This window comes from Rhamphochromis longiceps, linkage group LG3 (genome assembly GCF_057381845.1).
Source record: "Rhamphochromis longiceps isolate RC_006_pf linkage group LG3, R_longiceps_female_GT1.1, whole genome shotgun sequence".
NCBI lineage: Eukaryota > Metazoa > Chordata > Actinopteri > Cichliformes > Cichlidae > Rhamphochromis > Rhamphochromis longiceps.
In genome coordinates, this window is record NC_140559.1 from 59,207,318 (window position 1) to 59,224,221 (window position 16,904).

General features: G+C 37.3%; 1 long non-coding RNA gene across 1 annotated transcript in view; it reads right to left on the bottom strand.

Annotated features, from left to right (window-relative positions):
• Nucleotides 1–364: 364 nt before the first annotated feature.
• The window catches only part of LOC146675477 (uncharacterized), a 46,378-nt gene continuing 29,838 nt past the window's right edge, over nucleotides 365–16,904 (bottom strand). The window contains exons 5-6 of the long non-coding RNA XR_014910282.1: nucleotides 5,563–5,735; nucleotides 365–1,958 (exon numbers count right to left, since the gene is read on the bottom strand). This is a non-coding gene — a long non-coding RNA (uncharacterized LOC146675477). The remainder of the gene's footprint in view (nucleotides 1,959–5,562; nucleotides 5,736–16,904) is intronic.

Below are 16,904 nucleotides of genomic sequence, written 5' to 3' on the forward strand. Positions count from 1 at the left end.
AATCTTAGCTCAAACGGCTGCAAAACCTCTTTCTTTCGCCAAGACAATGCGTTTTTCACTGTTACATGCATTTGAATGGGAAACTCACCCGAGACAAAGTATAGGTTTTCATTATGTGAATAATTTTAAAATCTTAGCTCAAACGGCCAAGACATTGTGATTCTCACTGTTACATGCATTTGAATGGGAAACTCGCCTGAGACAAAGTATAGGTTTTCATTATGTGAATAATTTTAAAATCTTAGCTCAAACGGCTGCAAAACCTGTTTGCCCAGCACGGAGATATTGAGTTTTATAAGATAAAGCCTGTCAGGGGTTAAGACATTTGTTCACAAGTAAGAGAAATAAGACACTGCAGACCAACTCAGAGAGTATTAAGACATGCGCATGGGTGTGTGCCTCTCAGCAAAATCACACACACTCAGCGCAGGCTGGTTGCTTTATTTATAAGGCAAAATGGGTTACATAGTACTTCCTCTTTTAACCGAAAGGGAAAAGGCCAGACATTACCTAAGCTTATCTGACCTCTGCACACAAACTAAGAATAAAAACATAGAAGTATATCACACTTATCTGACATCACACACACTGGGTTAAAGAATACATACTTGTATACTTGTCAAACATCTCAGACACTAAAGTAAGGAATGCATTATGTTCTCTTTAACAATAAACTTGGTTATGTGAAAATATATGAACACTCGATTATAAGGCACACTTGATTATACTTGATTTCATAAAAATCCTCTCACATTTCCCTCCTGTTGTTAATATATTTCACAGGTTTTAATCAATGCATAGTCACTTGTTAGTCACATTTTTGCATGTCATTCAGTGAAGTATTTAAACAACAGTTCTGTAAAGACTAGAATAGGGATTTTCCACTCTTTCCTCCATATTCAGCATATCATATTGGCGATAGGGATCCTCCATATTCCTCTGAACCAAAACATAGTTTCCTAACATACGCTTGAACATGTTTGACATTATGCTTCTCAGACATGGGCTAATACAAGCAGTGAAAAGGCAAAATAGTAACATCACATTGAAAAGGGCCAACAGGCCTTTAATCACTAAGGATTTCCAGGAGCCACTCAGTAACCAGTCCCACCAGCCTTGCTTAACGGCTACGTAGTCCTGCTGCTGAGCGTCTCTCAATTGTTTCAGAACATTCAAAGCATTTGTCATGTTTAATGAATGTATGTTGTCAGGTATGTAGGTGCAACAGGTGGTGTTGAACAACACGCAGAGACCTCCTTTCTCTGCAAGAATAATGTCCAAAGCTACTCGATGTTGCATGACAGTGATGCGGATTGCATCAATTTCTTCATTCTGTGCTTTGTCAATGCGGGTGCAAGCATTCAAAAACAGTCCAAAACGATAGTCTAAAGTCTCTATTTGTAGTGCGTGCTTTCCTACTCCGATCCAGGGAAACAAAGCGTGCATTACCTTCTGGCCGTTGGTCCAGAGTTGTAACTTACAAGCACCTAAGCACAACAGCTTTGGGGCTGGGGCTGGTGCTGGGGCTGGTGCTTCTTCTGGATTCATCAGGTTGTTTTCCTCAGTCATCTTGTTGAGTTTTTATTCAGGCGTCCCTGGTGTTGTTATTGGTTCTTCTCTTTGGTGGGATAGGTCACTCTTTTACTATGTGTCTGTTCTTCAGGATGACCTGGTACACCTAAACTTCTGGTGAGTAGACTGCCAGCGAAGTGGAGTGGCGGGATATACCCAATCAGCCCTTCCTCCACCGGCAGATCACCTGGAAGCTAAGGGAACCGGCGTCTTATTGTGGTGCAAACACTTTCTTCACGTGGCTTTGATGGATCCACGAAGGTCGTTCGGCTATCTTACAAGCTGTCGGTGTAGTAAGCAACACCTGGAAGGGCCCCTCCCACCTCGGAGCACTCCAGTTTTTTCGCTGGAGGACTTTAATCAGAATCCAATCACCGGGGTTCAACCTGCAAGAGACTGGAGATAGATCACTCGGCAGTTGATTGCTTAGTATCACTTCTTTATTCTCAAACAGTTTTGTCATCCATTCTGCCATCGTTGTTTCTGCAGGAAGCAGGGTGCTGGGGTTTAGCTGATTACACTTCTCTATAGTAATGTGTGAGTGTGAGAGCAGAATACCTACATAAGAGAGTTGTCTCCGAAAGCTTGAGTCAAAACTGCCTTCATGTACCCTGCTACTCCATCGACATGGAGAATAAAAGGTTTTTCATAGTCTGGTAATGCTAAGACGGTACATGTTTGCAATGCTATTTTTAAATCAGTGAAGGCTTTTTCTGCTTCTAGGGTCCACTGTATTTTGTCTTTTAATGCTAGGTCTTTTCCATAAATTAGGTTCTGTAGTGGCTGGGCCAGCAGTGCATACTCTGGGATCCAGCACCTACAGAAATTGCACAGACCTAAATAACTCATCATTTGTTGCTTAGTTATTTGGTTTTGGTGCATTTTGGACTGCTGTCTTTCTGCTCTCTAGTAAGGTGCGGCCTCGGCCTGTTAGTTGATGTCCTAAGTAGATGACTTTATCACTCCACAATTGTAACTTGTGTTGTGATACTTTGTGGCCTTGTTCTGCCAAATGTTGCAGAACCGTCATTGTGTTTTCTCTACAATCATCTTGTGTATGGCCTGTAATCAATATGTCATCTACATACAGCAGAAATTTTCCTGGAGCAGGAAGAGAGCAAAATGACATTGATTTCTTTAGAACTTCTGCATACAGTGTTGGGCTATTTTGAAATCCTTGTGGTAGCCTGGTGTATGTGTATTTTTCATTATAAAAAGTAAATCCAAATAGATTCTGTGAATCTTTATGTAAGGGAACAGAGAAAAATGCATTTGAGAGGTCAATCACCGAGAACCATTGTTCTTTTGGTGTTACTTGATTTAAAATGATATGTGGATTTGCAACCACTGGAGGTATTTGCTCTGTTACCTCGTTTATTGCTCTTAGATCATGAACTAGGCGATATTTTCCAGTATTGGCCTTTTTTACTGGAAAAATTGGTGTATTACACGTGGCTTTATTAGTTTTCACGAGAATACCTGCTTTCTGCATGTCTGCTATTACTGGCCTAATTCCTTCCTTTGCTTCTGCACTCAAAGGTTATTGTGGTTTCACAGGCCTTCTGGCCCTGATGCTGACCTATCTATCAGAGTGTCATTAGAGAATCTCATTTTCACTTGAGGCATTTTTAGATACCTTCTAGTTTTTCAAAGAATTCACACATCTTACATATTTCAAACTTTGAAGTTTTTTGTTTTGTGTATATATATATTTTTTCCTAAACTTTGCATTGTTCATAGCTCACAGTTCTAAAACTGGGTATTTGTAAATCATATGCATTTGTAAATCATATGCCTAATCACTATGTGTCACCGTAATCCACAAGTATTGGCACAAATTTGTTTCCAAACCAACAAAATAATCAAAAAACAAAAACATACATGAGTCAGGATACAAAAAGACAAAGAAAAATGTTGCCAGAAACAAAGCAGAAGTGTGAGGGGAAACTGAGCTCACAGACAGCTGCATGTGTTGGCTTTTAATAGCATGCAGCCTCTGCTCTAAAAAAACCAATAAATAAAAAATAAAAGAAAATGTGTAACATGCTCATCAACTTAGCGGTGTCCACACATTTAATTCAGCTTCATAATCCTGTAGGTTTAGTTATTATCTACAGGGTTTGGCTTATTAGTTGTTATTATAGATGTGCTCTGTATCTCAGTAATATTTATCTAGGATAAATGACAGGTTTTCAAACAGGTTAAGTGCCTCTATGCACCTAATTGGTTTAGATATTGCTTTTATTTTCTTCATCTCATATTTCATTATACTGAGTTTGAGCAAACCTTTAAGCTTGATGCAGACTACTTCATAACAATTGTCCATCTCACATCATACTGGCTAGGATACTTCTTGTTATTATTAATATTATATTTTTATTAATTATTATCATCTTTTTCTGTCTATATAATAACAATAGTATATTACAATATTTTATTAGTGTATATCACTATACTACTACTGAGCCAACTTAATAGTTAGGATCATCTTACTCAGCAAACAGATAATTTATAGTTCATCCAATCTGTACAAAATTTGCTTTTTCTCTGAACAGGTTTGTGCCTAGTTTTAGACTGGTCTTCTGTTTGCCTCATCTCAGATCCAACCTTCAGATTATTATATTTTATTTTGTATCCATCAGGGACTGTGAGTGAGCTGCAGTCTCACCCACCCTCCAGGATGGAAACATTTATCTTTTCACACACTTTCCTTGGCTGAACAATGACACAGCCTTAATCTACCTTATGCATCTCTCTTTTTTTTATAGAAAAGGTCTTCATATAAATGATTTCCTTTTATTTATTTCATACAATCTGGGCATGATGGGTCATAAATGCACTGATTTTTGCAGCCACGGCCACTATCTCTATGTGACATAAAAGGGGATCGGTTAGATGCTGTTTTGTCACATGTCCTGAGGCTGATTTCACAATTATAGTGTTTTTTGAGAATGTTACATTTGGGACTTCTACAGTTAAAACAGTTTTACAAGCTCCTGTGTCCCAAAACATTTTTTAACGGCACACCTTTCACATATATTACAACTGTTGGCTTGTCTTCTGAACCTAACAGTAGTTGTTCTACATTGTAAACCTCCGCTTCATCTGTTTCACTTCCTTCCTCTCGTGCTAGTCATTCATCACTTTCCTGTTCCTGAATTACACTCCTGCAGTCTCGAGCAAAGTGCCCGTTTTTTTCCACAATTACAGCATTTAATCTCTCTTTTGTCCCTTCTTTGTCCTGCTTTTTACTTTCTTCCTCATATAGCTCTTTTTGCAAAGCGGCTTTTAAAGCATTTATTGAATCAGGGGTGCATTTGCCTTGCCAAGCTGGACAATATATTTTATGTGGATTTCTCCACCTTTTTGCACTGATTATTCCTGCATTTGAACAGTTTTTTCCTAACCACTCTTCATCTGCTGTTAATTTTACTTTAGCTTTAGAATTACCCATTTTGAACTAATTACGTCAGAACTGTGACACCTTCTCTGGCACAAAGGAGGGGGCAGGTGATCAATAACAGGCTTCTACTCACCCACTAGTTGAGAGAGCGGTTATTGATTTTACGTGATGACGCACAACCTTAGATTCCCACTCCAACCAGTTCGTGAGCGTACACAGGAAAACAGCTTTGAGGAGTAGTTCGACCGCTTATTGGGTCGTAAATGACAACTTACTCCTCTTAGTTAACACAATTAGAGCGCGCTTTTATAATTTTTACTGAGATTTTCCGTATTTTCGTTGTGCAACCTTCTACCTGTTCCGTTGCAGCCACTCCCAGAGCGACCGGAACTCGTTCCATTCAGCTGCTACCCAGAGCAACCGGAACTTTTAATAGCGATTTCTAGAATCTCGCTCTTGCCTGTCGTCTTTAAGTCCCTCTTGGACTAAGATCTGTCGGCGCTAACCAGGTTTACACACTATTTTAAAGGAAAATCTCAATATCAACGTATTTTAGCGCTTGATGGAATGCAGTGTTTCATATTCACCTTACTGTGGCGCTGCGTTTTGAATTCGGTTCATCTGGTCCTGGCGCCGTGGGGCCTGTATAAGACGCTGACCGGAGATCGAATGGTCCCGGTTTTTCTCCTTTACTGTGCACAGGTTTTTTCCAGCGCAGGCAACACGACGTCAGGATCCGATGAAAACCGTCTGTGGACAACTAGACGTTAAAAATAACAGTCAGTTCTCCGGCTCGGAGGACCAATTAAATGTCAGGGGTTAAGACATTTGTTCACAAGTAAGAGAAATAAGACACTGCAGACCGACTCAGAGAGTATTAAGACATGCGCATGGGTGTGTGCCTCTCAGCAAAATCACACACACTCAGCGCAGGCTGGTTGCTTTATTTATAAGGCAAAATGGGTTACATAGTACTTCCTCTTTTAACCGAAAGGGAAAAAGCCAGACATTACCTAAGCTTATCTGACCTCTGCACACAAACTAAGAATAAAAACATAGAAGTATATCACACTTATCTGACATCACACACACTGGGTTAAAGAATACATACTTGTATACTTGTCAAACATCTCAGACACTAAAGTAAGGAATGCATTATGTTCTCTTTAACAATAAACTTGGTTATGTGAAAATATATGAACACTCGATTATAAAGCAAACTTGATTATACTTGATTTCATAAAAATCCTCTCACAAAGCCATAAACATGTTTGTCTGAGTCTTCTATCAAAAGTTACAGCAATTTATATGAAGTTGTTGAAAAACGCTTTCTTTCGCCAAGACAATGCGTTTCTCACTGTTACATGCATTTGAATGGGAAACTCGCCTGAGACAAAGTATAGGTTTTCATTATGTGAATAGTTTTAAAATCTTATCTCAAACGGCTGCAAAACCTGTTTGCCCAGCACGGAGATATTGAGTTTTATAAGATAAAGCCATAAACATGTGTGTCTGAGTCTTCTATCAAAAGTTACAGCGATTTATATGAAGTTGTTCAAAAACGCTTTCTTTCGCCAAGACAATGCGTTTCTCACTGTTACATGCATTTGAATGGGAAACTCACCCGAGACAAAGTATAGGTTTTCATTATGTGAATAATTTTAAAATCTTAGCTCAAACGGCTGCAAAACCTGTTTGCCCAGCACGGAGATATTGAGTTTTATAAGATAAAGCCATGAACATGTTTGTCTGAGTCTTCTATCAAAAGTTATAGCGATTTATATGAAGTTGTACGAAAATGCTTTCTTTCGCCAAGACAGTGTGTTTCTCACTGTTACATGCATTTGAATGGGAAACTCACCCGAGACAAAGTATAGGTTTTCATTATGTGAATAATTTTAAAATCTTAGCTCAAACGGCTGCAAAACCTGTTTGCCCAGCACGGAGATATTGAGTTTTATAAGATAAAGCCATAAACATGTTTGTCTGAGACCTCTATCAAAAGTTACAGCGATTTATATGAAGTTGTACGAAAATGCTTTCTTTCGCCAAGACAATGCTTTTCTCACTGTTACATGCATTTGAATGGGAAACTCGCCTGAAACAAAGTATAGGTTTTCATTATGTGAATAATTTTAAAATCTTAGCTCAAACGGCTGCAAAACCTGTTTGCCCAGCACGGAGATATTGAGTTTTATAAGATAAAGCCATAAACATGTGTGTCTGAGTCTTCTATCAAAAGTTACAGCGATTTATATGAAGTTGTTCAAAAACGCTTTATTTCACCAAGACAGAGTGTTTCTCACTGTTACATGCATTTGAATGGGAAACTCGCCTCAGACAAAGTATAGGTTTTCATTATGTGAATAATTTTAAAATCTTAACTCAAACGGCTGCAAAACCTGTTTGCCCAGCACGGGGATATTGAGTTCTATAAGATAAAGCCATGAACATGTTTGTCTGAGACCTCTATCAAAAGTTACAGCGATTTATATGAAGTTGTTCAAAAACGCTTTCTTTCGCCAAGACAATGCGTTTCTCACTGTTACATGCATTTGAATGGGAAACTCGCCCGAGACAAAGTATAGGTTTTCATTATGTGAATAATTTTAAAATCTTAGCTCAAACGGCTGCAAAACCTGTTTGCCCAGCACGGGGATATTGAGTTTTATAAGATAAAGCCATAAACATGTTTGTCTGAGTCTTCTATCAAAAGTTACAGCGATTTATATGAAGTTGTTCAAAAACGCTTTCTTTCGCCAAGACAATGCGTTTCTCACGGTTACACGCATTTGAATGGGAAACTCGCCTGAAACAAAGTATAGGTTTTCATTATGTGAATAATTTTAAAATCTTAGCTCAAACGGCTGCAAAACCTGTTTGCCCAGCACGGAGATATTGAGTTCTATAAGATAAAGCCATAAACATGTTTGTCTGAGACCTCTATCAAAAGTTACAGCGATTTATATGAAGTTGTTCAAAAACGCTTTATTTCGCCAAGACAGTGTGTTTCTCACTGTTACATGCATTTGAATGGGAAACTCGCCTCAGACAAAGTATAGGTTTTCATTATGTGAATAATTTTAAAATCTTAGCTCAAACGGCTGCAAAACCTGTTTGCCCAGCACGGAGATATTGAGTTTTATAAGATAAAGCCATGAACATGTTTGTCTGAGTCTTCTATCAAAAGTTACAGCGATTTATATGAAGTTGTTCAAAAACGCTTTATTTCGCCAATACAATGCGTTTCTCACTGTTACATGCATTTGAATGGGAAACTCACCCGAGACAAAGTATAGGTTTTCATTATGTGAATAATTTTAAAATCTTAGCTCAAACGGCTGCAAAACCTGTTTGCCCAGCACGGAGATATTGAGTTTTATAAGATAAAGCCATGAACATGTTTGTCTGAGTCTTCTATCAAAAGTTACAGCGATTTATATGAAGTTGTACGAAAATGCTTTCTTTCGCCAAGACAGTGTTTCTCACTGTTACATGCATTTGAATGGGAAACTCACCCGAGACAAAGTATAGGTTTTCATTATGTGAATAATTTTAAAATCTTAGCTCAAACGGCTGCAAAACCTGTTTGCCCAGCACGGAGATATTGAGTTTTATAAGATAAAGCCATGAACATGTTTGTCTGAGTCTTCTATCAAAAGTTACAGCGATTTATATGAAGTTGTTCAAAAACGCTTTCTTTCGCCAAGACAATGCGTTTCTTACTGTTACATGCATTTGAATGGGAAACTCACCCGAGACAAAGTATAGGTTTTCATTATGTGAATAATTTTAAAATCTTAGCTCAAACGGCTGCAAAACCTCTTTCTTTCGCCAAGACAATGCGTTTCTCACTGTTACATGCATTTGAATGGGAAACTCGCCCAAGACAAAGTATAGGTTTTCATTATGTGAATAATTTTAAAATCTTAGCTCAAACGGCTGCAAAACCTCTTTCTTTCGCCAAGACAATGCGTTTCTCACTGTTACATGCATTTGAATGGGAAACTCGCCTCAGACAAAGTATAGGTTTTCATTATGTGAATAATTTTAAAATCTTAGCTCAAACGGCTGCAAAACCTGTTTGCCCAGCACGGAGATATTTAGTTTTATAAGATAAAGCCATAAACATGTTTGTCTGAGTCTTCTATCAAAAGTTACAGCGATTTATATGAAGTTGTTCAAAAACGCTTTCTTTCGCCAAGACAATGCGTTTCTCACTGTTACATGCATTTGAATGGGAAACTCGCCTGAAACAAAGTATAGGTTTTCATTATGTGAATAATTTTAAAATCTTAGCTCAAACGGCTGCAAAACCTGTTTGCCCAGCACGGAGATATTGAGTTTTATAAGATAAAGCCATAAACATGTGTGTCTGAGTCTTCTATCAAAAGTTACAGCGATTTATATGAAGTTGTTCAAAAACGCTTTCTTTCGCCAAGACAATGCGTTTCTCACTGTTACATGCATTTGAATGGGAAACTCGCCTGAAAAAAAGTATAGGTTTTCATTATGTGAATAATTTTAAAATCTTAGCTCAAACGGCTGCAAAACCTGTTTGCCCAGCACGGAGATATTTAGTTTTATAAGATAAAGCCATAAACATGTTTGTCTGAGTCTTCTATCAAAAGTTACAGCGATTTATATGAAGTTGTTCAAAAACGCTTTCTTTCGCCAAGACAATGCGTTTCTCACTGTTACATGCATTTGAATGGGAAACTCACCCGAGACAAAGTATAGGTTTTCATTATGTGAATAATTTTAAAATCTTAGCTCAAACGGCTGCAAAACCTCTTTCTTTCGCCAAGACAATGCGTTTCTCACTGTTACATGCATTTGAATGGGAAACTCGCCCAAGACAAAGTATAGGTTTTCATTATGTGAATAATTTTAAAATCTTAGCTCAAACGGCTGCAAAACCTCTTTCTTTCGCCAAGACAATGCGTTTCTCACTGTTACATGCATTTGAATGGGAAACTCGCCCGAGACAAAGTATAGGTTTTCATTATGTGAATAATTTTAAAATCTTAGCTCAAACTGCTGCAAAACCTCTTTCTTTCGCCAAGACAATGCGTTTCTCACTGTTACATGCATTTGAATGGGAAACTCACCCGAGACAAAGTATAGGTTTTCATTATGTGAATAATTTTAAAATCTTAGCTCAAACAGCCAAGACATTGTGATTCTCACTGTTACATGCATTTGAATGGGAAACTCACCCGAGACAAAGTATAGGTTTTCATTATGTGAATAATTTTAAAATCTTAGCTCAAACGGCTGCAAAACCTCTTTCTTTCGCCAAGACAATGCGTTTCTCACTGTTACATGCATTTGAATGGGAAACTCACCCGAGACAAAGTATAGGTTTTCATTATGTGAATAATTTTAAAATCTTAGCTCAAACGGCCAAGACAGTGTGATTCTCACTGTTACATGCATTTGAATGGGAAACTCGCCTTGAGACAAAGTATAGGTTTTCATTATGTGAATAATTTTAAAATCTTAGCTCAAACGGCTGCAAAACCTGTTTGCCCAGCACGGAGATATTGAGTTTTATAAGATAAAGCCATAAACATGTGTGTCTGAGTCTTCTATCAAAAGTTACAGCGATTTATATGAAGTTGTTCAAAAACGCTTTCTTTCGCCAAGACAGTGTGTTTCTCACTGTTACATGCATTTGAATGGGAAACTCACCCGAGACAAAGTATAGGTTTTCATTATGTGAATAATTTTAAAATCTTAGCTCAAACTGCTGCAAAACCTCTTTCTTTCGCCAAGACAATGCGTTTCTCACTGTTACATGCATTTGAATGGGAAACTCACCCGAGACAAAGTATAGGTTTTCATTATGTGAATAATTTTAAAATCTTAGCTCAAACGGCCAAGACATTGTGATTCTCACTGTTACATGCATTTGAATGGGAAACTCGCCTGAGACAAAGTATAGGTTTTCATTATGTGAATAATTTTAAAATCTTAGCTCAAACGGCTGCAAAACCTGTTTGCCCAGCACGGAGATATTGAGTTTTATAAGATAAAGCCATAAACATGTGTGTCTGAGTCTTCTATCAAAAGTTACAGCGATTTATATGAAGTTGTTGAAAAACGCTTTCTTTCGCCAAGACAGTGTGTTTCTCACTGTTACATGCATTTGAATGGGAAACTCACCCGAGACAAAGTATAGGTTTTCATTATGTGAATAATTTTAAAATCTTAGCTCAAACGGCTGCAAAACCTCTTTCTTTCGCCAAGACAATGCGTTTCTCACTGTTACATGCATTTGAATGGGAAACTCGCCCAAGACAAAGTATAGGTTTTCATTATGTGAATAATTTTAAAATCTTAGCTCAAACGGCTGCAAAACCTCTTTCTTTCGCCAAGACAATGCGTTTCTCACTGTTACATGCATTTGAATGGGAAACTCGCCCGAGACAAAGTATAGTTTTTCATTATGTGAATAATTTTAAAATCTTAGCTCAAACGGCCAAGACATTGTGATTCTCACTGTTACATGCATTTGAATGGGAAACTCGCCTGAGACAAAGTATAGGTTTTCATTATGTGAATAATTTTAAAATCTTAGCTCAAACGGCTGCAAAACCTGTTTGCCCAGCACGGAGATATTGAGTTTTATAAGATAAAGCCATAAACATGTGTGTCTGAGTCTTCTATCAAAAGTTACAGCGATTTATATGAAGTTGTTGAAAAACGCTTTCTTTCGCCAAGACAGTGTGTTTCTCACTGTTACATGCATTTGAATGGGAAACTCACCCGAGACAAAGTATAGGTTTTCATTATGTGAATAATTTTAAAATCTTAGCTCAAACGGCTGCAAAACCTCTTTCTTTCGCCAAGACAATGCGTTTCTCACTGTTACATGCATTTGAATGGGAAACTCGCCCAAGACAAAGTATAGGTTTTCATTATGTGAATAATTTTAAAATCTTAGCTCAAACGGCTGCAAAACCTCTTTCTTTCGCCAAGACAATGCGTTTCTCACTGTTACATGCATTTGAATGGGAAACTCGCCCGAGACAAAGTATAGTTTTTCATTATGTGAATAATTTTAAAATCTTAGCTCAAATGGCTTCAAAACCTGTTTGCCCAGCACGGAGATATTGAGTTTTATAAGATAAAGCCATAGACATGTGTTTCTGAGTCCTCTATCAAAAGTTACAGCGATTTATATGAAGTTGTTCAAAAACACTTTATTTCGCCAAGACAATGCGTTTCTCACTGTTACATGCATTTGAATGGGAAACTCGCCTGAGACAAAGTATAGGTTTTCATTATGTGAATAATTTTAAAATCCTAGCTCAATCGGCTGCAAAACCTGTTTGCCCAGCACGGAGATATTGAGTTCTATAAGATAAAGCCATAAACATGTTTGTCTGAGTCCTCTATCAAAAGTTACAGCGATTTATATGAAGTTGTTCAAAAACGCTTTATTTCGCCAAGACAATGCGTTTCTCACTGTTACATGCATTTGAATGGGAAACTCGCCCGAGACAAAGTATAGGTTTTCATTATGTGAATAATTTTAAAATCTTAGCTCAAACGGCTGCAAAACCTGTTTGCCCAGCACGGGGATATTGAGTTCTATAAGATAAAGCCATAAACATGTTTGTCTGAGTCTTCTATCAAAAGTTACAGCGATTTATATGAAGTTGTTCAAAAACGCTTTCTTTCGCCAAGACAATGCGTTTCTCACTGTTACATGCATTTGAATGGGAAACTCGCCTGAAACAAAGTATAGGTTTTCATTATGTGAATAATTTTAAAATCTTAGCTCAAACGGCTGCAAAACCTGTTTGCCCAGCACGGAGATATTGAGTTCTATAAGATAAAGCCATAAACATGTTTGTCTGAGTCTTCTATCAAAAGTTACAGCGATTTATATGAAGTTGTTCAAAAACGCTTTATTTCGCCAAGACAATGCGTTTCTCACTGTTACATGCATTTGAATGGGAAACTCGCCTGAGACAAAGTATAGGTTTTCATTATGTGAATAATTTTAAAATCCTAGCTCAAACGGCTGCAAAACCTGTTTGCCCAGCACGGAGATATTGAGTTCTATAAGATAAAGCCATAAACATGTTTGTCTGAGTCCTCTATCAAAAGTTACAGCGATTTATATGAAGTTGTTCAAAAACGCTTTATTTCGCCAAGACAATGCGTTTCTCACTGTTACATGCATTTGAATGGGAAACTCGCCCGAGACAAAGTATAGGTTTTCATTATGTGAATAATTTTAAAATCTTAGCTCAAACGGCTGCAAAACCTGTTTGCCCAGCACGGGGATATTGAGTTCTATAAGATAAAGTCATAAACATGTTTGTCTGAGTCCTCTATCAAAAGTTACAGCGATTTATATGAAGTTGTTCAAAAACGCTTTCTTTCGCCAAGACAATGCGTTTCTCACGGTTACACGCATTTGAATGGGAAACTCGCCCGAGACAAAGTATAGGTTTTCATTATGTGAATAATTTTAAAATCTTAGCTCAAACGGCTGCAAAACCTGTTTGCCCAGCACGGAGATATTTAGTTTTATAAGATAAAGCCATAAACATGTTTGTCTGAGTCTTCTATCAAAAGTTACAGCGATTTATATGAAGTTGTTCAAAAACGCTTTCTTTCACCAAGACAATGCATTTCTCACTGTTACATGCATTTGAATGGGAAACTCGCCTGAAACAAAGTATAGGTTTTCATTATGTGAATAATTTTAAAATCTTAGCTCAAACGGCTGCAAAACCTGTTTGCCCAGCACGGAGATATTGAGTTTTATAAGATAAAGCCATAAACATGTGTGTCTGAGTCTTCTATCAAAAGTTACAGCGATTTATATGAAGTTGTTCAAAAACGCTTTCTTTCGCCAAGACAATGCGTTTCTCACTGTTACATGCATTTGAATGGGAAACTCGCCTGAAAAAAAGTATAGGTTTTCATTATGTGAATAACTTGGAAATCTTAGCTCAAACGGCTGCAAAACCTGATTGCCCAGCACGGGGATATTGAGTTCTATAAGATAAAGCCATAAACATGTTTGTCTGAGTCTTCTATCAAAAGTTACAGCGATTTATATGAAGTTGTTCAAAAACGCTTTCTTTCGCCAAGACAATGCGTTTCTCACTGTTACATGCATTTGAATGGGAAACTCACCCGAGACAAAGTATAGGTTTTCATTATGTGAATAATTTTAAAATCTTAGCTCAAACGGCTGCAAAACCTGTTTGCCCAGCACGGAGATATTGAGTTTTATAAGATAAAGCCATGAACATGTTTGTCTGAGTCTTCTATCAAAAGTTATAGAGATTTATATGAAGTTGTACGAAAATGCTTTCTTTCGCCAAGACAGTGTGTTTCTCACTGTTACATGCATTTGAATGGGAAACTCACCCGAGACAAAGTATAGGTTTTCATTATGTGAATAATTTTAAAATCTTAGCTCAAACGGCTGCAAAACCTGTTTGCCCAGCACGGAGATATTGAGTTCTATAAGATAAAGCCATAAACATGTTTGTCTGAGACCTCTATCAAAAGTTACAGCGATTTATATGAAGTTGTACGAAAATGCTTTCTTTCGCCAAGACAATGCTTTTCTCACTGTTACATGCATTTGAATGGGAAACTCGCCTGAAACAAAGTATAGGTTTTCACTATGTGAATAATTTTAAAATCTTAGCTCAAACGGCTGCAAAACCTGTTTGCCCAGCACGGAGATATTGAGTTCTATAAGATAAAGCCATAAACATGTTTGTCTGAGACCTCTATCAAAAGTTACAGCGATTTATATGAAGTTGTTCAAAAACGCTTTATTTCGCCAAGACAGTGTGTTTCTCACTGTTACATGCATTTGAATGGGAAACTCGCCTCAGACAAAGTATAGGTTTTCATTATGTGAATAATTTTAAAATCTTAGCTCAAACGGCTGCAAAACCTGTTTGCCCAGCACGGAGATATTTAGTTTTATAAGATAAAGCCATAAACATGTTTGTCTGAGTCTTCTATCAAAAGTTACAGCGATTTATATGAAGTTGTTCAAAAACGCTTTCTTTCGCCAAGACAATGCGTTTCTCACTGTTACATGCATTTGAATGGGAAACTCGCCTGAAACAAAGTATAGGTTTTCATTATGTGAATAATTTTAAAATCTTAGCTCAAACGGCTGCAAAACCTGTTTGCCCAGCACGGAGATATTGAGTTTTATAAGATAAAGCCATAAACATGTGTGTCTGAGTCTTCTATCAAAAGTTACAGCGATTTATATGAAGTTGTTCAAAAACGCTTTCTTTCGCCAAGACAATGCGTTTCTCACTGTTACATGCATTTGAATGGGAAACTCACCCGAGACAAAGTATAGGTTTTCATTATGTGAATAATTTTAAAATCTTAGCTCAAACGGCTGCAAAACCTGTTTGCCCAGCACGGAGATATTGAGTTTTATAAGATAAAGCCATGAACATGTTTGTCTGAGTCTTCTATCAAAAGTTATAGCGATTTATATGAAGTTGTACGAAAATGCTTTCTTTCGCCAAGACAGTGTGTTTCTCACTGTTACATGCATTTGAATGGGAAACTCACCCGAGACAAAGTATAGGTTTTCATTATGTGAATAATTTTAAAATCTTAGCTCAAACGGCTGCAAAACCTGTTTGCCCAGCACGGAGATATTTAGTTTTATAAGATAAAGCCATAAACATGTTTGTCTGAGTCTTCTATCAAAAGTTACAGCGATTTATATGAAGTTGTTCAAAAACGCTTTCTTTCGCCAAGACAATGCGTTTCTCACTGTTACATGCATTTGAATGGGAAACTCGCCTGAAACAAAGTATAGGTTTTCATTATGTGAATAATTTTAAAATCTTAGCTCAAACGGCTGCAAAACCTGTTTGCCCAGCACGGAGATATTGAGTTTTATAAGATAAAGCCATAAACATGTGTGTCTGAGTCTTCTATCAAAAGTTACAGCGATTTATATGAAGTTGTTCAAAAACGCTTTCTTTCGCCAAGACAATGCGTTTCTCACTGTTACATGCATTTGAATGGGAAACTCGCCTGAAAAAAAGTATAGGTTTTCATTATGTGAATAATTTTAAAATCTTAGCTCAAACGGCTGCAAAACCTGATTGCCCAGCACGGGGATATTGAGTTCTATAAGATAAAGCCATAAACATGTTTGTCTGAGTCTTCTATCAAAAGTTACAGCGATTTATATGAAGTTGTTCAAAAACGCTTTCTTTCGCCAAGACAATGCGTTTCTCACTGTTACATGCATTTGAATGGGAAACTCACCCGAGACAAAGTATAGGTTTTCATTATGTGAATAATTTTAAAATCTTAGCTCAAACGGCTGCAAAACCTGTTTGCCCAGCACGGAGATATTGAGTTCTATAAGATAAAGCCATAAACATGTTTGTCTGAGACCTCTATCAAAAGTTACAGCGATTTATATGAAGTTGTACGAAAATGCTTTCTTTCGCCAAGACAATGCTTTTCTCACTGTTACATGCATTTGAATGGGAAACTCGCCTGAAACAAAGTATAGGTTTTCATTATGTGAATAATTTTAAAATCTTAGCTCAAACGGCTGCAAAACCTGTTTGCCCAGCACGGAGATATTGAGTTTTATAAGATAAAGCCATAAACATGTGTGTCTGAGTCTTCTATCAAAAGTTACAGCGATTTATATGAAGTTGTTCAAAAACGCTTTATTTCACCAAGACAGTGTGTTTCTCACTGTTACATGCATTTGAATGGGAAACTCGCCTCAGACAAAGTATAGGTTTTCATTATGTGAATAATTTTAAAATCTTAACTCAAACGGCTGCAAAACCTGTTTGCCCAGCACGGAGATATTGAGTTCTATAAGATAAAGCCATAAACATGTTTGTCTGAGACCTCTATCAAAAGTTACAGCGATTTATAT